Consider the following 22,762-nt stretch of genomic DNA (forward strand, 5'->3'; position numbering starts at 1 on the left):
TGGAGGAGCCTGCATGGACCATAATTAATCTAGCTCCTCTTCCCGTCGGCTGATGGCCGCTACTGCTGGGTGTGTTATCCGTCCAACATTTACTGACAGCTTCCCCGGCATTAACCCACGTTTCGTCTAGCCAAATTATGGAATGAATGTCTCTGCCCACAATTTTGTGCAAGAAAATGCTACGAGTGGTAACAATATGTGCCCTCTCTAGCAGTACTTTGCGTCCGTCTAGCGTTTTGTAGCGGAAACCCATGTTTTTTAGCACAATTTTTAGTTATGTTTTGCCACCCCTGAAGAGTTCACTTTCTTTTAAAGAGATTAATAACTTAGCTAAAGTCGGATACTCTTTTCTGCTGTAGTAAGCATAAACATGCCTACGAATTGCATCAGTCTGGAAAGAATCTGAATCTGTGATAGGATTAGGCCGCTTTTTCTTCTTTCCCGGGATTGATAAAAATGTATTATTTGATCCAGAAAGCTCGGAATCATTACGGCTCACTTCAGTATCTTCCAAGTTTTGTAGTAATACTCCCTTACTTACTACGGTTCTTGCACTAATACCAAGAGTTTTCGACGTACGTTCCACCACTTTGTCGGCAGGAATTGATGACTGTCCATGAATGCTTACATAGTTTTTCTCCTGCTCGTAAAACTCACGAGTTCTGCGTAGTAACTCCAGTGCCTGGCTGTTTAGCGGCACCCCTAGACGCAAAGGATTGTCACTAGGTGAACGAAGTCTTTTCGGTGGCATTTTCCAAGTATGTACACTCACAACGTAACAAAAGTCACAACGATATAGCACACAGTACAACGAAAACATGCGGTAAACAACATACAATTCACGTTGTATACACATTCACTAAACAAAGCCGGCAACGCGGGAACTTTGACGTCACAGCACGTGAGTAACAGCAGTGCTCACTGCGCTGTGATTGGCTGGCGCCCCACGCTGAACGCCTAGCGCCTATCGTTCTTCACTTGTTACTCTGTTACGCTGCCAACTTCATATGCAAACGTCAAGTGCAATGTTTCAGCGGCCCGGGTATAGAGAGACGTATTTTTTGGTTCGCTGGTGCTTGATATGCTACAGTCAAATTATCTGTGTTTCTCAGATGATAATTACTCTTGTGTTAGTTAAGACTGGTGTTAATGCTTCTATTTGCAGTTTCTATGTACATGTGTGCAAGGAAGTTTGTAGACACCTGGTGTGGCAAGTGGTGGACATAGCTCCTTTGCCTGTAAGAGTGACGTGTACTTCCTCTTAGGATGTAGCCACTGACTTTGTTGATCAGCCCATCGACTGCTTGCATATCAGTAGCCTACTTCAGAACACAATCCTAAAGCGACAACACCTGTCTTAACACTTCTGTTTCTTCATACTTTGTTAAGTCCCCTGTGCCAATGCAGTGTTCTGTAACCACAGAATTTGTTGATGGCTGAACTACGCTTTCTTCTGTATTCCTTCATCTTTCTTTAATTGTCTGCACTGTTAGCCCGATGTATGTTTTACCACATTTATGGAACCCCAAGTCATCTTTTATCTTACTTCATAGTGCACACGTTTTCTGAGGTGGGTGGAAAACGCATTTAATGTTATGTCGAGCCAGGATCCGACGATTTTGTTCAATACATTGCCAGCTTATAGCAGATACACCATTGTCTGATCCTCCTCGTCATGTCGTATTTTTTGTAACTGTATCTTCTACCTGAAAGTACGTCGGATTTGTCTCCTGCCGAATCTGTTATTCTTGAATACGTCCTTAAGGTGGTTGAGCTCCGTTGGTGGAATTTCTTCATTCGATGTAATACAGGTCTTGTTTACCAGTGTATGTAACACTCCTACATGCTGTGAAGCACAATGACAGCTGGCAACATCGAGACACAAATCAGTTTGGACACACTGTGTTCTATAGAACCATACATTTTGCGCTTGACTAAGAAGTCCAAACAGGGGAGTTCGCCATTCTCTTCCATCTACATAGTGATACTGAGGTGCAAAGAATTCAAACGTCCAGCCTCAGAGCATAGCCGAGATCGGCAGCTTATCAGCTGTATGCACATTGTTTACATCATTTAATTTAGTGCTATTCTAACTTGCTTCTGAGCAGAAATGAACAGTTTTTAGTAGTGGTATATATTTTTGTTGTAAGAATTTCCGTATTTTTCTAACTTTTACCTTGAGTGAGTTTACTTTCTAGTGTAGTTTTCCGCCGCCGAAGTCGCCTGTGTGGCTTCATTTTACTTGATTCCACGACCCTTTGTGAATAGTAAATATTCAGTAGACTTTCAGCCTCAGATTCTCGGAGTTTAATCTCACGTTTTGCGAGTGTATATTCAATTAACCAGTAGCATTGTAGGGACTCAGCTGTTTGTTTTGAGACGAGTTACCGCTGTAGTCAGCCTAGTTAGCCACTCAGTTTGGTGCCAGCTATCGCCTGTGACACATCTCCAGGACATCAAGTTATGTATTTAGCTTTCCTGTGTTTTCGTAATAGTATATATATTTAACTGCGTGCGTGTTTTGGAATTTAGGAAGTTTAGTCTCGCTTTTTTTTAAATTTGTAAGTGTCAATTCAGGCAGTCTGTAGCACAGTTGTCAATTCGTCCAAAGAACCAGCTGCATAGTTCATCCATATATCTGCATGCCTTTGTTATAGGTCAAGGGGTTACAAGTTGCTTACCTAGGTTTGTGCCAGCTTTTACTGTTTACTGTTCAGTTAGTCTTGCTAGGATGGGTAGGATGTGCGCCTGCTGCATACAGATGCAGGAGGAGCTGGATGCTGTTTGCAAACAGTTGAATGTGGTCTTAGAAGAAACATGGGGGGCAGAAGTTTGGTAGTTATTGCAAGTTCCAGTGTTAGGCGCCTTATGGTGTTCGTTAGAGCCAATGTGGACTCCGTATATCTTCTGGGGATGTCTCATCTGGGATGTGGAGACGGCCTTGCCTGTTGCTATTGAGAATACAGGATGCATTTGTCTGCAAGCAGTGGCTCATGCGAAGAACAACGACACCTGTCGTATGGATTTTGAGGCCATCCTCAGTTCTTGCAGGCGGCTGGCGGAGCTATTGAAGGCTGCTAACCTTACACATGGGGTGCAACCAGGGCTCTCAATTTGCAGCATCTTTCCCATAGTTGATTGGGGTCCTTTGGTTTGGAGGTCAGTGGAGGGTCTCAGCCAAAAGATTTGCCCTCTCTGTAATGGCCTTGGCTGTAGATTTCTGAACCTGCGTCATCAGGTGGGGATTTGTAGGACACACCTTGATAGGTGAGGGGTGCACTACAGAAACGAAGCAGCTACCCGGGTAGTAGAGTGCTTGTGAAGTGTACATCGGTATTTTCTTAGGCCAGGCAGTAGTTTGAGGTACTCTAATGAAGACTCACCAATGGATACACATGTAGGGAAATCAGACCATGTTCAGAGTAAAGACAGTTCCATTGTAAAAATTTTATCAATAAATTGTCGAAGTATTCGTAAAAAGTTCCTAAATTTATTGCCCTCCAGGAAAGTTCTCAACCTCATATTATTCTTGGGACTGAGAGCTGGCTAAAACCAGAAGTAAAAAGCTCTGAGATGTGTAGCGAGTTTTGGAATATTTATCGGAAAGACATTAAACGCCGTAGGAGAGGGACTTTCACTGCAGTTGACAAAAATGTTGTCTCTACTGAAGCTGAATGTCATAGTAAAGCTATCTGGTTGCACATAACAGGTCTAGGTGAAACTAAGTTAACTGTTGGATGTTTTTAGCAACCACCTGACTCCTCTGTGACGGTTCTAGATTCATTGAAAGATCGTCTATGGTCAATTGTGCATAAATGCCTATTTCATGCAATACTAGTTGGTGGTGACTTTAACCTACCGAGTATGGACTGGGATGTGTATGTATTTATTGCAGGGGGTGCAGACAAACAGTCTTGGGAAGTACTTCTAAACACGATTTCCGAAAACTTTCTTGAGTAGCTAGTTTGGCAGCCCACACACAACAGAAGTATCTTGCACCTTGTACCGACCAACAGGCCAGACCTTACCGATGGCGTCAGTGAAGAGATGGGGATTAGCGATCATTATGTCATTATAGCGACTATGGTTATGAATGTTAATAAATCAGTCAAGAGGGCTAGGAGAGTGTTTCAGCTAGAAAGAGCACATAAACAGTTGTTGGCATCTGCAATAATTTAGTTCCAGAATGATGGCCATAGAGGATGCCAAATTTAAACAGACGCAAAATCTCCAAGATTGGCGATCTTTTACAGAAGCTCGAAATTTAGTGCGGACTTCAATGCGAGATGCCTACAACAGTTTCCACAATGAAACGTTGTCTCGAAACCTGGCAGAAAATCCAAAGAGATCCTGGTCGTATGTGAAGTACGTTAGCGACAAGAAACAATCAATGTCTTCACTACGCGATAGCAATGGAGATACTATCGAAGACAGTGTTTCCAAAGCAGAGTTACTAAACACAGTCTTCCGAAATGCCTTCACAAAAGAAGACGAAATAAATATTCCAGAATTCGAGTCAAGAACAGCTGCCAACATGAGTGACGTAGAAGTAAATATCTTTGGAGTAGTGAAGCAACTTAAATCACTTAATAAAAGCAACTCTTCTGGTCCAGACTGTATACCAATTAGGTTCCTTTCGGAGTATGCTGATGCATTAGCTCCATACATAACAATCATATACAACCGTTCGCTCGACGAAAGATCTGTACCCAAAGACTGGGAACTTGCTCAGGTCATACCAATATTCAAGAAAGGTTAATATGAGTAATCCACTAAATCACAGACCTATATCGTTAACGTCGATATGTTGCAGGATTTTGGAACATATATTGTGTTCGAACATTATGAATTACCTCGAAGAAAACTGTCTATTGACATACAGTCAACATGGATTTAGAAAACATCGTTCCAGTAAAACACAACTAGCTCTTTATTCACATGAAGTATTGAGTGCTATTGACAAGGTATTTCAGATCGATTCCGTATTTCTGGATTTCCGGAAGGCTTTTGACACTCTACCACACAAGCGGCTCGTATTGAAATTGCGTGCTTATGGAATATCGTCTCAGTTATGTGACTGGATTTGTGATTTCCTGTCAGAGAGGTCACAGTTCGTAGTAATTGACGAAAAGTCATCGTGTAAAACAGAAGTGATTTCTGGCGTTCCCCAAGGTAGTGTTATAGGCCCTTTGCTGTTCCTATTTGGGAGACAATCTGAACAGCCGTCTTCCGTTGTTGCACATGACACTGTCGTTTATCGACTAATAAAGTCATCAGAAGATCAAAACAAACTGCAAAACGATTTTGAAAAAAATATCTGAATGGCTCGAAAAGTGGTAGTTGACCGTGAATAATGAAAAATGTGAGGTCATCCACATGAGTGCTAAAAGGAACTCATTAAACTTCGGTTACACGATAAATCAGTCCAATCTAAAAGCTGTAAATTGAGCTAAATACCTAGGTATTACAATTACAAACAACCTAAACTTGAAGGAACATATAGAAAATGATGTGGGAAAGGCTAACCAAAGACTGTGTTTTATTGACAGGACACTTAAAAAATGTAACAGACCTACTAAGGAGACTTCCTACACTACACCTGTCCATCCTCTTTTAGAATAGTGCTGCACAGTGAGGGATCCTTATGAGATAGGACTGACGGAGTATATCGAAATAGTTCAAAGAAAGGCAGCACGTTTTGTATTATCGCGAAATATGGGAGAGTGTGTCACAGAAATTATACAAGATTTGAGCTGAAAATCGTTAAAAGAAAGGCGTTTTTCGTTGCGACCGAATCTTCTCACGAAATTCCAATCACCAACTTTGTCCTCTGAATGCGAAAATATTTTGTTGACACCGACCTAAATAGAGAGGAACGATCACCACGATAAAATTGAAGGGAAATCAGAGCTCGTACTGAAATATATAGGTGTTCATTCTTTCTGCACACTATTTGAGATTGGAGTAATAGAGAATTGTGAAGGTGGTTCGATAAACCCTCTGCCAGACACTTAAATGTGATTTGCAGAGTATCCAGGTAGATGTAGATGTAGATGGTCAAAATTTAAACTGATTGCAAATCGTGATCTGGAAAAGTATGTGTCTAGTAAGTGGATTAAAGATGGAAAACATCCACCTTAGTTTAATAACGAAATTCGGAAAATGCCGAGAAAGAAAAGGCTGTTGCAATTTTGGCTCAAAAGAGGATGCGCAAATGACGATAGGCAAAAATTAGTAGAGATTCGTACGTCTGTGAAAAGATCTATGCTCTAAGCATACAACAGCTGCCACCGTCATACACTCCTGGAAATGGAAAAAAGAACACATTGACACCGGTGTGTCAGACCCACCATACTTGCTCCGGACACTGCGAGAGGGCTGTACAAGCAATGATCACACGCACGGCACAGCGGACACACCAGGAACCGCGGTGTTGGCCGTCAAATGGCGCTAGCTGCGCAGCATTTGTGCACCGCTGCCGTCAGTGTCAGCCAGTTTGCCGTGGCATACGGAGCTCCATCGCAGTCTTTAACACTGGTAGCATGCCGCGACAGCGTGGACGTGAACCGTATGTGCAGTTGACGGACTTTGAGCGAGGGCGTATAGTGGGCATGCGGGAGGCCGGGTGGACGTACCGCCGAATTGCTCAACACGTGGGGCGTGAGGTCTCCACAGTACATCGATGTTGTCGCCAGTGGTCGGCGGAAGGTGCACGTGCCCGTCGACCAGGGACCGGACCGCAGCGACGCACGGATGCACGCCAAGACCGTAGGATCCTACGCAGTGCCGTAGGGGACCGCACCGCCACGTCCCAGCAAATTAGGGACACTGTTGCTCCTGGGGTATCGGTGAGGACCATTCGCAACCGTCTCCATGAAGCTGGGCTACGGTCCCGCACACCGTTAGGCCGTCTTCCGCTCACGCCCCAACATCGTGCAGCCCGCCTCCAGTGGTGTCGCGACAGGCGTGAATGGAGGGACGAATGGAGACGTGTCGTCTTCAGCGATGGGAGTCGCTTCTGCCTTGGTGCCAATGATGGTCGTATGCGTGTTTGGCGCCGTGCAGGTGAGCGCCACAATCAGGTCTGCATACGACCGAGGCACACAGGGCCAACACCCGGCATCATGGTGTGGGGAGCGATCTCCTACACTGGCCGTACACCACTGGTGATCGTCGAGGGGACACTGAATAGTGCACGGTACATCCAAACCGTCATCGAACCCATCGTTCTACCATTCCCAGACCGGCAAGGGAACTTGCTGTTCCAACAGGACAATGCACGTCCGCATGTATCCCGTGCCACCCAACGTGCTCTAGAAGGTATAAGTCAACTACCCTGGCCAGCAAGATCTCCGGATCTCTCCCCCATTGAGCATGTTTGGGACTGGATGAAGCGTCGTCTCACGCGGTCTGCACGTCCAGCACGAACGCTGGTCCAACTGAGGCGCCAGGTGGAAATGGCATGGCAAGCCATTCCACAGGACTACATCCAGCATCTCTACGATCGTCTCCATGGGAGAATAGCAGCCTGCATTGCTGCGAAAGGTGGATATACACTGTACTAGTGCCGACATTGTGCATGCTCTGTTGCCTGTGTCTATGTGCCTGTGGTTCTGTCAGTGTGATCATGTGATGTATCTGACCCCAGGAATGAGTCAATAAAGTTTCCCCTTCCTGGGACAATGAATTCACGGTGTTCTTATTTCAATTTCCAGGAGTGTACATTGGCTAAAGGAAAGGATCTGGTACACATGTCGCCAAGTGGACACATCTAAGGAGAATCCGAAAAAATTCTGAGCCTATGTAAAGTCTCTAAGCGAGTATAAGGCTTCCATCCAGTCACTTGTTGAACATACTGTTTTGCCAGTAGAAGGGGCAAAAGGGAGGCCAAAGGTTTAAATTCTACATTTAAGAAATCGCTGACGTAGGAGAATCGTACAAACGTACGTTGTTTGACCATCACACAGAGTCCCGTATGGATGACATAGTAGTGTAGAGAAACAATTGAAAGCGTTGAAAACAAATAAGTCTCTGGGCCCAGGCGGGATCCCAGTTCGGTTCCACAGAGAGTACTCCACGTCACTGGTCCCTTACTTAGTTTGCATTTATCGCGAATCTCTCGACATGCACGAAGTGTTAAGCAACTAGAAGAAAGCGCAGGTGACTCCTGTATATAAGAAGAGTAGAAGAACGGACCCGCAAAATTACAGACCAATATCCTTAACATCAGTTTGTTACAGAATTCTATAGCATATTCTGAGACGGAAAAGCTCATATTCACGAATCAACAAGGATTTAGAAAGCACTGCTCAAGCGAAAACCAGCTGACTCTTTTCTCACGTGAGGTACTGCGAACTCTGGATGAAGGGCAACAGGCAGATTCCATATTTCTACATTTCTGAGAAACATCCGACATGGTACCCCGCTGCATACTGGTAACTAAGGCATATACATACGGAATAGGTTCCCAGATATATGACTGACGCGAAGACTTCCTAAGTAATAGAACCCAGTATGTTGTCCTCGATAGCAAGCGTTCATCAGAGACAAGCGTATTGTCAGAGAGCCCAGGGAAGTGTGACAGCACCGCTCTTGTTCTCTATGTACATAAATGATTTGGTGGACAGGGCGGGCAGCAATCTGCGGTTGTTTGCTGATGATGATGGTAAGGTGTCGAAGTTGAGAGACTGCAGGAAGATACAAGACGACTTAGGCAAAATTTCTAATTGGTGTGATGAATGGCACTAGCTCTTAATGTAGAAAAACGTAAGTTAATGCGAATCAGTAGGAAAAACTGTTCTCCATCATTTGAAAATCCTGTAATGTACGGATACAGCATTAGTAGTGTCCTGCTTGATACAGTCACGTCGTTTAAATATCTGAGCGTAAAGTTGTGAAGCAATACGAAATGGAACGAGTATGTCACGACTGTGGTGCAGAAGGCGAATGGTCGACTTCAGTTTATTTGGAGTATTTTAGGAAAGTGTGGTTCAACTGCAAAGGAGACCACATATATGATGCCAGTGCAACCTATTCTTGAGTACTGTTCGAGTGTTTGGGATACACACCAGATCGGATTGAGAAGACATCGAAGCTTCTAGGTTTGTTACTGGTATCTTTGAACAGAATGCAAACTATGGATATGCTTCGAGAGCTCAAGTGTTCGAAGAACACTACTGAGAAAGTTTAGATAACCAGTATTTGAAGCTGACTGCAGAACGATCCTACTGCTGCCAGCATATATTTCAAATAGGGACTACGAAGATAAGATACGAGAAATTAGGGGTCATATGGAGGCACATAGATAGTCCCTTTTCCCTCCTCTACCTGAAGTGGAACAGGAAAGGAAACGACTAATTGTGGTAAAGTGTCCCCTTCACCATGCACTGTACAGTGGCTTGTGGAGTATGTATGTAGTTGTAGACGTTTTTCACTCCCATGTGGACACACCACAAACGTGCCATCAACGTATCTTAGGCTTCATTGCAGCTGTTCCCAAAGCTTTCTCTTCAAAATCCTTCATAAACAAGTTTACCACGAGCAGTGACAGAAGGCAACCCATGGCAACGCCACCCGTTTCGTCATTGAAGAGAAAGAATGGTGATGTGAGAACAAATTCGAAAAGCTTAGTCATTTCCAGGTTGAATTTCTCCCTGATCAACTCGAGAAAATCGGCAAACAGCACTCTGATGAAGAGGAAGATCACATCAGGGCCATACTACTTGCACCCATTGAATTAAATGTACAGAGTTCCTGATGGGGTGGCGATATTTACCGATGTAGGGGCTTAATACTGCTGCTTAGATGTTTGCGGAATTGATACATAGCTGTGCCTATGTTGCTCACAATTGGACATAGAGGAACATCTGCTTTATGAACATTTGGTAAGCCATGGAATCTTGGTGGTGCGGCAGCTCGTGCCCGAAGTTTCTTGACGATTTCCTTGGGCAGGGACTATCATAGAAGATCAGTGGTCTTCTTCTTCACTATGGTGGTCAGCTCTCCCTTACAGTGACTCCTCTTCCACATCATCGCTGGGGAGGATGGAATTTACTTGGTCTATACCACTGATGAAATACGCAACAGGTGTAGCAGTCAGTGTTGGTGCGAAGTTGAGTCCATTTTACAGGACTGATTTTGTCACATTGTCAGTCTCTTTCCTGTGAAGCTGATTACGGTTTTTCTTTGCCCTTCTTGAGGCTTTTGCTCTCTTGTTGCCAGACACTAGAACTTGGAGACTTGTTCGGTAGTAGCACTGCATCAAGATAGTTCTGCATGAGCCCAAGAGCCAGTATCAGTCCACTCCCAATAATCAGGTGAGAATAGACAAGTCATCTGTGAGTGGAGTGCCAGTAGTTCCTTAGGTGTGTCCACTTGGCGACATGTGTACCAGATCCTTTCCCTTATTAGGGCCAGACTAGCTCTTCTTGTGATCCATTGGGAGGTTGCAGGTTTTAGATGATGTGTGATCCTTGCAAATGTTGGTATTATGTTATAGTCATGGCACCTCATCAGGAAGGCGAGAAAACTGTGCAGATGCTCTTTCCTGTGTCGAAGCTTATTTACATCTACATCTACATCCATACTCCGCAAGCCACCTGACGGTGTGTGGCGGAGGGTACCTTGAGCACCTCTATCGGTTCTCCCTTCTATTCCATTCTCGTATTGTTCGTGGAAAGAAGGATTGTCGGTATGCCTCTGTGTGGGCTCTAATCTCTCTGATTTTATCCTCATGGTCTCTTCGCGAGATATACGTAGGAGGGAGCAATATACTGCTTGACTCTTCGGTGAAGGTATGTTCTCGAAACTTTAACAAAAGCCCGTACCGAGCTACTGAGCGTCTCGCCTGCAGAGTCTTCCACTGGAGTTTATCTATCATCTCTGTAACGCTTTCGCGATTACTAAATGATCCTGTAACGAAGTGCGCTGCTCTCCGTAGCATCTTCTCTATATCTTCTATCAACCCTATCTGGTACGGATTCCACACTGCTGAGCAGTATTCAAGCAGTGGGCGAACAAGCGTACTGTAACCTACTTCCATTGTTTTCGGATTGCATTTCCTTAGGATTCTTCCAATGAATCTCAGTCTGGCATCTGCTTTACCGACGATCAACATTATATGATCATTCCATTTTAAATCACTCCTAATGCGTACTCCCAGATAATTTATGGTATTAACTGCTTCCAGTTGCTGACCTGCTATTTTGTAGCTAAATGATAAAGGATCTATCTTTCTGTGTATTCGCAGCACATTACACTTGTCTACATTGAGATTCAATTGCCATTCCCTGCACCGTGCGTCAATTCGCTGCAGATCCTCCTGCATTTCAGTACAATTTTCCATTGTTACAACCTCTCGATCACCACAGCATCATCCGCAAAAAGCCTCAGTGAACTTCCGATGTCATCCACAAGGTCATTTATGTATATTGTGAATAGCAATGGTCCTATGACACTCCGTTGCGGCACACCTGAAATCACTCTTACTTCGGAAGACTTCTCTCCATTGAGAATGACATGCTGCGTCCTGTTATCTAGGAACTCCTCAATCCAATCACACAATTGGTCTGATAGTCCATATGATCTTACTTTGTTCATTAAACGACTGTGGGGAACTATATCGAACGCCTTGCGGAAGTCAAGAAACACGGCATCTACCTGTGAACCCGTGTCTATGGCCCTCTGAGTCTCGTGGACGAATACCGCGAGCTGGGTTTCACATGACCGTCTTTTTCGAAACCCATGCTGATTCCTACAGAGTAGATTTCTAGCCTCCAGAAAAGTCATTATACTCGAACACAATATGTGTTCCAAAATTCTACAACTGATCGACGTTAGAGATATAGGTCTATAGTTCTGCACATCTGCTCGACGTCCCTTCTTGAAAACGGGGATGACCTGTGCCCTTTTCCAATCCTTTGGAACGCTACGCTCTTCTAGAGACCTACGGTACACCGCTGCAAGAAGGGGGGCAAGTTCCTTCGCGTACTCTGTGTAAAATTGAACTGGTATCCCATCAGGTCCAGAGGCCTTTCCTCTTTTGAGCGATTTTAATTGTTTCTCTATCCCTCTGTCGTCTATTTCGATATCTACCATTTTGTCATCTGTGCGACAATCTAGAGAAGGAACTACAGTGCAATCTTCCTCTGTGAAACAACTTTGGAAAAAGACATTTAGTATTTCGGCCTTTAGTCTGTCATCCTCTGTTTCAGTACCATTTTGGTCACAGAGTGTCTGGACATTTTGTTTTGATCCACCTACCGCTTTGACATAAGACCAAAATTTCTTAGGATTTTCTGCCAAGTCAGTACATAGAACTTTACTTTCGAATTCATTGAACGCCTCTCGCATAGCCCTCATCACACTACATTTCGCTTCGCGTAATTTTTGTTTGTCTGCAAGGCTTTGGCTATGTTTATGTTTGCTGTGAAGTTCCCTTTGCTTCCGCAGCAGTTTTCTAACTCGGTTGTTGTACCACGGTGGCTCTTTTCCATCTCTTACGATCTTGCTTGGCACATACTCATCTAACGCATTATGTACGACGGTTTTGAACTTTGTCCACTGATCCTCAACACTATCTGTACTTGAGACTAAACTTTTGTGTTGAGCCAACAGGTACTCTGAAATCTGCTTTTTGTCACTTTTTCTAAACAGAAAAATCTTCCTACCCTTTTTAATATTCCTATTTACGGCTGAAATCATCGATGCCGTAACCGCTTTATGATCGCTGATTCCCCGTTCTGCATTAACTTTTTCAAATAGTTCGGGTCTGTTTGTCACCAGAAGGTCTAATATGTTATCTCCACGAGTCGGTTCTCTGTTTAACTGCTCAAGGTAGTTTTCAGATAAAGCACTTAAAAAAATTTCACTGGATTCTTTGTCCCTGCCACCCGTTATGAACATCTGAGTCTCCCAGTCTATATCCGGCAAATTAAAACCTCCACCCAGAACTATAACATGGTGGGGAAATCTACTCGAAATATTTTCCAAATTATCCTTCAGGTGCTCAGCCACAACAGCTGCTGAGCCAGGGGGCCTATAGAGACATCCAATTACAATGTCTGAGCCTGCTTTAACCGTGACCTTCACCCAAATCATTTCACATTTCGGATCTCCGTCAATTTCCTTCGATACTATTGCACTTCTTATCGCTATAAACACGCCTCCCTCTTCACTGTCCAGCCTGTCTCTGCGGTATACATTCCAATCTGAGTTTAAGATTTCATTACTATTTACATCTGGTTTCAGCCAACTTTCTGTCCCTAGTACTATATGGGCGTTGTGACCGTTTATTAATGAGAGCAGTTCTGGGACCTTTCTGTAGACGCTCCTGCAGTTTACTATTAGCACATTAATATTGTTATTCCCTGTTGCATTTTGCCTACTCCTACCTTGCTGCGTCTCAGGAGGCGTCTTGTCGGGCCTAGGGAGGGGATTCTCTAACCTAAAAAACCCCCATGTGCACTCCACACGTACTCCGCTACCCTTGTAGCCGCTTCCGGCGTGTAGTGCACGCCTGACCTATTCAGGGGGACCCTACATTTCTCATTTCTCCACCCGATAGCGGAGGTCGAGAAATTTGCACCCCAGATCTCCGCAGAATCGTCTGAGCCTCTGGTTCAAGCCTTCCACTCGGCTCCAAACCAGAGGACCGCGATCGGTTCTGGGAACGATACTACAAATAGTTAGCTCTGATTTCACCCCGCGAGCGAGGCTTTCCGCCTTCACCAATTCCGCCAACCGCCTGTACGAACTGAGGATGACCTCTGAACCCAGACGGCAGGAGTCATTGGTGCCGACATGAGCAACAATTTATTCAGCTTCTTAAGTCTCTGATACATCTATTCCTGATAGAGGAATGTGGTATGTGATCTAAAGTTTCCTGGTGAATTGACTGTTTGTACTGTGTCCAGCTGGGAGCAGTCCTCTTTGTAAAGTGATACTTTGTCAGCACACATTGCCATCTTCTTTAGGTGATTCCTGTAGAATGGGCATCTTCAGCACACCCAATCTCTCTTATACAGTGATTGCTCCCCATCCCTTCCGACACTATGCAGTTGCACTCTACTTAAGGTGGAGTGGTGGAGGCACAGGATTTCCAAAGCCTGGGTGCAATGTTCAGTTCCTCAATGCTTCTGTAGGAACCTTCGAACGTGGAAATGGCCCCCAGGCAATGCTCAACACTGGTTCCCAACCTCTGCTTAGGGTGTCAGCATTGTCTTTGTTGTTTCTCGTCTGTCAATAGGCTGCTTCAGAACGCAATCACTAAGTGACAAGGTGTAGTGCAACCCCTGTGATAGATTGACAATGCAGCTAATGTCTTCTCTATTGTTCACATACTTCATTGAGTCCCCTGTAGCCAAGCAATCTTTGGCAACTGCAGATTTTGTTTGTTGATGAGGTATTGTCTTATGATAGAATTACTATTGAATTTTATTATATTTTGCTAAGAATGAGTACGCATTTCTGTTTTCAATGGTGTTTTTTGTACCACTGAGTATGCTTTATACTCTTGACTAAGGCAGTCTTCCTTCCAAATGCTAAAAATGCAACAGTAGTTATGCAAGTGTGTTCACATTTTAGTAACAGCTTTTTTTTTCTTTTGGTCATCAGTCTACTGACTGGTTTGATGCGGCCTGCCACGAATTCCTTTCCTGTGCTAACCTCTTCATCGCAGAGTAGCACTTGCAACCTACGTCCTCAATTATTTGCTTGACGTATTCCAATCTCTGCCTTCCTCTACAGTTTTTGCCCTCTACAGCTCCCTCTAGTACCATGGAAGTCATTTCCTTATGTCTTAGCAGATGTCCTATCATCCTGTCCCTTCTCCTTATCAGTGTTTTCCACATATTCCTTTCCTCTCGATTCTGTGTAGAACCTCCTCGTTCCTTACCTTATCAGTCCACCTAATTTTCAACATTCGTCTATAGCACCACATCTCAAATGCTTCGATTCTCTTCTGTTTCGGTTTTCCCACAGTCCATGTTTCACTACCATACGATGCTGTACTCCAGACGTACATCCTCAGAAATTTCTTCCTCAAATTAAGGCCGGTATTTGATATTAGTAGACTTCTCTTGGCCAGAAATGCATTTTTTGCCATAGCGAGTCAGCTTTTGATGTCCTCCTTGCTCCATCCATCATTGGTTATTTTACTGCCTAGGTAGCAGAATTCCTTAACTTCATTCACTTCGTGACCATCAATCCTGATGTTAAGTTTCTCACTGTTCCCATTTCTACTACTTCTCATTACCTTTGTCTTTCTCCGATTTACTCTCAAACCATACTGTGTACTCATTAGACTGTTCATTCCATTCAGCAGATCATTTAATTCTTCTTCACTTTCACTCAGGATAGCAACGTCATCAGCGAATTGTATCATTGATATCCTTTCACCTTGTATTTTAATTCCACTCCTGAACCTTTCTTTTATTTCCGTCATTGCTTCCTCGATGTACAGATTGAAGAGTAGGAGCGAAAGGCTACAGCCTTGTCTTACACCCTTCTTAATACGAGCACTTCGTTCTTGATCGTCCACTCTTATTATCCCCTCTTGGTTGTTGTACATATTGTATATGACCCGTCTCTCCCAATAGCTTACCCCTACTTTTTCAGAATCTCGAACAGCTTGCACCATTTTATATTGTCGAAGGATTTTTCCAGGTCGACAAATCCTATGAGAGTGTCTTGATTTTTCTTTAGCCTTGCTTCCATTATTAGCCTTAACGTCAGAATTGCCTCTCTCGTCCCTCTACTTTTCCTAAAGCCAAACTGATCGTCACCTAGCGCATTCTCAATTTTCTTTTCCATTCTCCTGTATATTATTCTTGTAGGCAGCTTCGATGCATGAGCTGTTAAGCTGATTGTGCGATAATTCTCGCACATATCAGCTCTTGCCATCTTCGGAATTGTGTGGATGATGCTTTTCCGAAAGTCAGATGGTATATCGCCAGACTCATATATTCTACACACCAACGTGAATAGTCGTTTTGTTGCCACTTCCCCCAATGATTTTAGAAATTCTGATGGAATGTTATCTATCCCTTCTGCCTTATTTGACCGTAAGTCCTCCAAAGCTCTTTTAAATTCCGATTCTAATACTGGATCCCCTATCTCTTCTAAATCGACTCCTGTTTCTTCTTCTATCACATCAGACAAATCTTCACCCTCATAGAGGCTTTCAATGTATTCTTTCCACCTATCTGCTCTCTCCTCTGTATTTAACAGTGGAATTCCCGTTGCACTCTTAATGTTACCACCGTTGCTTTTAATGTCACCAAAAGTTGTTTTGACTTTCCTGTATGCTGAGTCTGTCCTTCCGACAATCATATCTTTTTCTATGTCTTCACATTTTTCCTGCTGCCATTTCGTCTTAGCTTCCCTCCACTTCCTATTTATTTCATTCCTCGACAACTTGTATTTCTGTATTCCTGATTTTCCCAGAACATGTTTGTACTTCCTCCTTTCATCAATCAACTGCTACTAGAAACAATACATTTTAGCAGAAATCAATGTACTACAATCTTCTTACCACTCCAATGAAAATTTAAAACCTAATAACACGCCCTCATGCTTTCATCGCTGGATTTACTAGTGAATTCTGTATAGCTCGAGTTTACTGAAAGCAGTATCATTCAATAAGGTGGAAGTACGTTCACACTATGTAACAAAATCCCATGTAAAACATGCACTTCAATTTAGTATATTTTTGCTGCATAATGGTAACTGGCATAATAACTACATGCTATGTCACTAATACTGCAATGCATACTCTGTGGTAAAAAGCAACTCCATTCAAAGCTTAAATACGTATTCATTCCATGGCATGATGTAATAAAGTTGAACAGCAGTTCTGTCAATGAGTTATCTATTAATCGCAAGAAAGTAAGAAAAATGGACCCAAACAAAAATAAAGTAGTATGCGAGCAATATACTTACAGCACATTTAAAGTCAGCAGTTCTTACACAGATTCATAGGCAGGAACAAATGTCCACAGAATACCACGCAGCAAAATTAGCGTCTGTTTAACATCAGACAAAAGCAAATATGGACTCATTTAATCCTCCCAACATTATGTATGTGAGCAAACGTCAGGCAGAACGTGAGAAACACAGCACAACGCATTTTAGGATGTGCAATACACACACAAAGTCATATTCAGTGACAATGGTAGGAAAACAACCTCTGTTCTGAACAAAACCAAAACAGGTATGGCAGACTTTAAATCACCTAATAAGAAACCGAGATGATGGGTTCATAAACTTTTGTGCTCCAAGTAGCCTGCAGTGGAACAAGGCTGTCTTACTAGAAGTCCATATATGAGCTTCTCCCTCTGATACTGGTGTCATGTATTGCTGCTTCAACAAGCTCCCATCAAAGTTTAGTGGCACTGTTTTTCAATATTACTTCAGTTGAGTATATCTGTATGGGCATTAATCATTCATGTTATGGGATTAGAACCGAGCCAAAAATCCTATAAAAGGGAAAACATACATACTGGATTTGGAGCTGGATTTTATACTGAAATAAACTTTTTGTGGGCTGTGGTGAATATATTTATCACTAATGTATATCAATACAGCATTTATGGTAATATGGCGTACCAATTCTGTGCCCCCTGACATCTGGTGGTAGTTTGCTGCATCAGCTCTGGTTTCTGTTTGTTGTGAAATATACACTTGTTGGGAAATATATTTAACACAAAATTAATATGTCTTTTGTGAACGTTGGGTAGCATACTTACCACCAACTTAGTGGTTTTACAAGTCTTTTTTGAACATACCATACTGGGGACATACCTGTAATCTTGTAATAGTACACTGTACCAGGTGCATAAAACTGCTACAACTACTACTTTCTGTTTGTTATGAGATCAGCACTATTGTCACTTGTGAATCTGGAAAAAACTGCTTCGTCTCTAGAGTGGGAAATACACTTATCAATGAAATAACAGCTCACAAAAATCTGTGGAAGGTATACGTATCACCAGTTTTTGGTCCTAAATCACAAAAATAAAATTAACAAAAAATAAATATAGTTAGTTAATCACAAATATAACACGATACAAAAAAAAATAACTTCGCTTAGTAGCTACAAAAAATGCGCCCACAAAACAGATAACACAATTGCATCAAACAAATTTGTAGTAGATTTAACATCTGTAGCTAAAGATTCATTCGTGAATTGCTTTAGAATACCAAAGGTCAGTATCGAATACTTGTTGAAGTGGGGTTTAATAGCTATTCAAAATACGATACTCATTTTATAGGCGCAATCCTGGCTCTAATAAAGCTAGAAGTGACACTTTGATATTTGACATCTTGTGATTATCAGTCATCGTCCCCAGTTTTATACCACATTCCCAAAAGCATGATTTCAGGGTTCTTGTGTGACACTGGATGCTACTGGCAATGACCTAAAACTCATTTAAAAACTAATATTTTAATCCTTCAGCCCCCACTAAGTAAATAAGATGAAATATTAAAATTATTCTATGATGAATTTTGGAGTTACGCTTCATGGAGCAAAAGGCACTGTAACACAATTGGTGATTTCCTTTATTAATGGTACACTCAATCTTTAATTATACTACCACCAGAAAACTTGTTACTCCCTTCCTCAAATCCGCTTGGCAAACATTTAAGAGCATTGAAGTTGCCATTACGAGAATGTTAATGTACGGCCAGTATCGCGTTGTTTTCCATCATTTATAGAATTAAATGAGCGGCAGTGAAACTGCAAATCACCTTTCACTAATATCTGAATAATACTTGCTTACTCGTACACTGAAGATCACAACAACAACAACTCATACATACTCATACATATCATATAACAGAAACATCATTCAGTTTCATCACATAAAGTAACTGCACCAGCAAAGCATTGAACTACCAGCAATCCTGCATGCAGACCATTAATATTACGTTCCTGTTAAACTACGTACCGTGGCTCAGGGCAGGTACCATTAAAAAAGGGAGAGAAAGAAAATCATGATGGCAGAGTTGCTTGGTCCTCACCATAGGGCCTACAAAATAACTCATAATCTACATTATTTTGTTGCCATGCCAGCTTACCATATAGTATATAATGATCAATTTAAGAGCAGTAGTAGCATTATTTTTATCATGCTGACACAAGTATCTCACAGGTATTTTAAAGAAAATGCTTGCTGTCTTTTTTCTAAATAAACTTAAAAGTAGTAAGTTTTTTAAGTAGGCTGTAATTTATTTGATTTATAACTATACAGTTCCTATGGAAGTTTCATTGATCGGTCTGTTTGTTTGCCAATTTTCGTTGCGTGTGTGAACCCGGCTTTATAGACGTAACACTCTTATGAAATTTTAGCACTTTTTTGGTCGTTGATGTAGGCACTGATAATGTATTTGTTGTAATTTTTACAGTACTTAAATTACGTTTCCTACAAACCATCCACAATATAAGCAATGGTTATCTTTTTCTCTAAATTACATGCCGATTCGCAATCCATACTCAGTGACATCTTGCATGTATAATTAATCTTGGTCGTAGTCACCCTTACAAAGAGACATATAATCTACAGAAACAAGTACCTGGAACTAAATGTGATGGGAAATGGGTGGGAATGTTCTTGTGCGTAGCCAAATCATTGCTTGCATATGCTTCTTTGTTATTGAAACATCTGAGTCAATTTCCTATTTTCCTGCGTATCTTTGATGATTTCCTGCCGCGCATACGAAATTTAAATTGTGCGTCAAATTCGAAAGGAAAATAACCTGGCTGATTATTGGCTCTTGTTTTATTTTAGTATCTAACAATAGCTTGGTTCTGAACTGTTCATTTGTTAAACGTGAAATGTGAGTATATATATTTATCGACGAAACAAGTACGAATCCATTAGCAATACGTTCTGTCAGGAACAGAACAGACGCAAATGAGTAGATGCAGTATGAGGAAAAAGGGTGTGAAATTAGTTTTAAATGGAAGACTACTGTCGTGCTGGAACATAACAAACATCTGTCATTGCGGGTGATACTGTTTTAGGTTAGAGGCACTGTTTACTGTGCTGTCAATACGCATCTGTAATACTGTGTTTAGAAGTTATTAATCTATGTAGTCTCTGTATAAATGCAAAAAAGAAAAGAAAAACAATACACTTTTTACGTGTATTCATGTGACTGCCAATTTACAGAGGTAATAAAAATATACGGCACCTCAGTAAGCAGTTACGCTTATTCATAGATGTTTGAATTTTGCCCTTATATACCGAAATATAAATAGTTTTCATTGCGGGTGCCGACAAAATTAATACTTTATACGGAATTGCTTACCAAATTACCACTGACACTGCTGGTGGTAACTCTAGCAAGAATCGTTCATATGACGGAATAATATTTTTATTCGGAAAAAAAAATATTCAGCTCTTCATGGGAAAACAATATTATTTCGCTGAAGCAATCTTCTCTGATTCCTCATATACGGCTTGCGTAATGTAGTTTTACTTGTACAAATGACACAAAAATATATGAAGATTCACTAGAAGTATTCCAGAAGTGCCTTGTTACACATATCATGAATAAAAATCAAAGTATCTTATGACCCAAGATTTTAGTAGGCCTTGCACAGTGCCAGGAAGCTGAGATGATGCATTATCTAAATTTTTCTGTGATAATAGCAACTTTTAAATAATGTTTTTAAAGGTTAAGGACGATTCTTATGTAACGTATATAAATAAGTCTTTACGAGATTCTATTCCTTTTACTCAAGTCTGTCTGCGTAGATATGTAATTATAGTTACATCAGACAACATAACTTTTTTTTTTAGTACATCAGATGAATTGTGAAAAGATGATTGTTCCATAGATTTACAGTCCAGACAATGTGATTCCAGTTTGAATTTGTAGATGAACAAGACTGGAAAGTTTTATTCAATTTATTAATGTCACCTGTTGGAGATTATTTCCTCAAGAGAAACATTTTTGAGTAAGGGTCATTCCATATCAAATCACCCAATAAAAAATAAATTTTACACCCACCTCCTTAGATTTTCATGAAATTTGGCTCAAATGGTTCTAATACCATCCTGACAACACCTGCAATTTTTTTTTGCTGTATCTCTTACAGTTTTTTTATAAATTTTTAAAGTTTTTATGTTTTGCATTTTCTGAACCTTCGGAAATGGTCAGTTTAATTTGTATTCAAAACTTTAAATTTGCTTATCTTAAAAACTCTTTTAGATAACATCATGAATTTTTGCAGCAAGTTTATTTATTATACATATTTGAAGATAAAAATGATGCTATTAAAATATATTAATATTTTCTATGAAAAAAAAAATATATATGTATTTTTTTCTTTTTTTTAACGGATGTTTTGTTTTATAAGAATTGCAATATCTCGAGTCTCAGACCTGATAGAATGCTCAAATTTGTTTTAATTTACTCTTAAACATATAGGCTACTAGATAAAACAAAAATAATTATGGCTTTTTAACATGTTCATTAATTATAGTAGATTACATTAGAATTATGTACAAAGATAGTTTACTTACGACACTTATGTATAACCCAACTGATTGCTTGAAACATTGAATTTTTTGAGTAATTTTGTCTTTTTAACAAACATTAATGCTGATTCAAACTGTTTTTCCACTTCATCCAAGAGCTTTCAGTTATTTTGATACAGTCTTTTTTGAAGTAATACATTCTCCCAGTGCCGCTTGATTGAGGTGCGTCTACTACACAGACTATGTGCTCCAAAGGCACTATGCAGGAATCTTCTCTTTCAGGCCAATAAAATGATGCAGCAGGTCCTGAAGGATGTAGAAACAGAATTTCTGCATCTTCTTCATCATTGAATATTGTTTTTACCAGTCCAAAGTACCAGTTACCATCATAATTTGCAGCCACATAGCAATTTATGGATGGTTCAACACGAACCCAATCAGAAGGAGAATGGAAACAAAAGACTAAGGAGGGTTTTACACTATCTGTAGTCCTTCTAATTTCAAGGTTGTTTGTTGGAAGTGGTTTGAAGTTATGAAAACTTCTAGTTCCAGGAATGGTTCGGGTTGCTGAAAAACGTTTTTCTAGTTTTAACCGTAGCAAATCAGCTTCTTTTTTGTCAATAAAGTGAAAATGAATGTTTTCAATATTTTTTTCACAAAACTTATACACATTGATTGCTGTCATTATTTGTTCTTTGTCTGAAAGCTGTAGACTGGCTTTCCTTAAAATTCTTTTAATAGTTCCTCCTAGGCCATCACAAATTGACTTCCCATGACTTGTTGCAAAAAAAGAGTGTTGGGCCTTCAAATTAAAGTCTCTCAAGTGTTCAGTCAAATTTTTAAAACTGTTTCTATTTTTGTACTGCCCAGCACAACCATCTGTAAAGTAGTGAACTGAGTCAATGTCAGTATGATGTAATGACAGCCACTTTGTAATTTCTTTTTGTACAAAGTTAACAAAACCAGTGTCATGTTCTTGGTCATCACTAATAAAACAGTGGTTGGAAACAAAAACATTGTTTTCCTCATTTCTTAGAAAAACTCCATCTGGGTGTAAGTACAACCACCTCTATTCCAGTGGTAACTTTGGATCTCATTTTGTATAACAAAGGAATAATTTTCACTGAAATCCATCACAATAATTGCTGTTTTGGGTGGTGGGTCTTCTTTCAATCTTTTAAAGGCTGCTGATTGGGATTTTTCTATAAACGAGTGTGGGGTGAGCTTTTCCAATGACCTAACCAATAAAGAAATGTAGTCTTCAACACTGATAGACT

The 22,762-nt window shown here is 41.1% G+C and overlaps 1 protein-coding gene across 3 annotated transcripts in view; it reads left to right on the plus strand.

The window, feature by feature from the left end:
- Positions 1-19,685: 19,685 nt before the first annotated feature.
- LOC124717224 overlaps positions 19,686-22,762 on the plus strand; it is a 112,438-nt gene continuing 109,361 nt past the window's right edge. For all 3 annotated transcript variants that reach the window (XR_007005720.1, XR_007005719.1, XM_047244015.1), the window contains exon 1: positions 19,686-19,836. The gene's annotated coding sequence lies outside the window, so the exon portion shown is untranslated. The remainder of the gene's footprint in view (positions 19,837-22,762) is intronic.

Source organism: Schistocerca piceifrons, chromosome 9 (genome assembly GCF_021461385.2).
Source record: "Schistocerca piceifrons isolate TAMUIC-IGC-003096 chromosome 9, iqSchPice1.1, whole genome shotgun sequence".
Lineage (NCBI taxonomy): Eukaryota > Metazoa > Arthropoda > Insecta > Orthoptera > Acrididae > Schistocerca > Schistocerca piceifrons.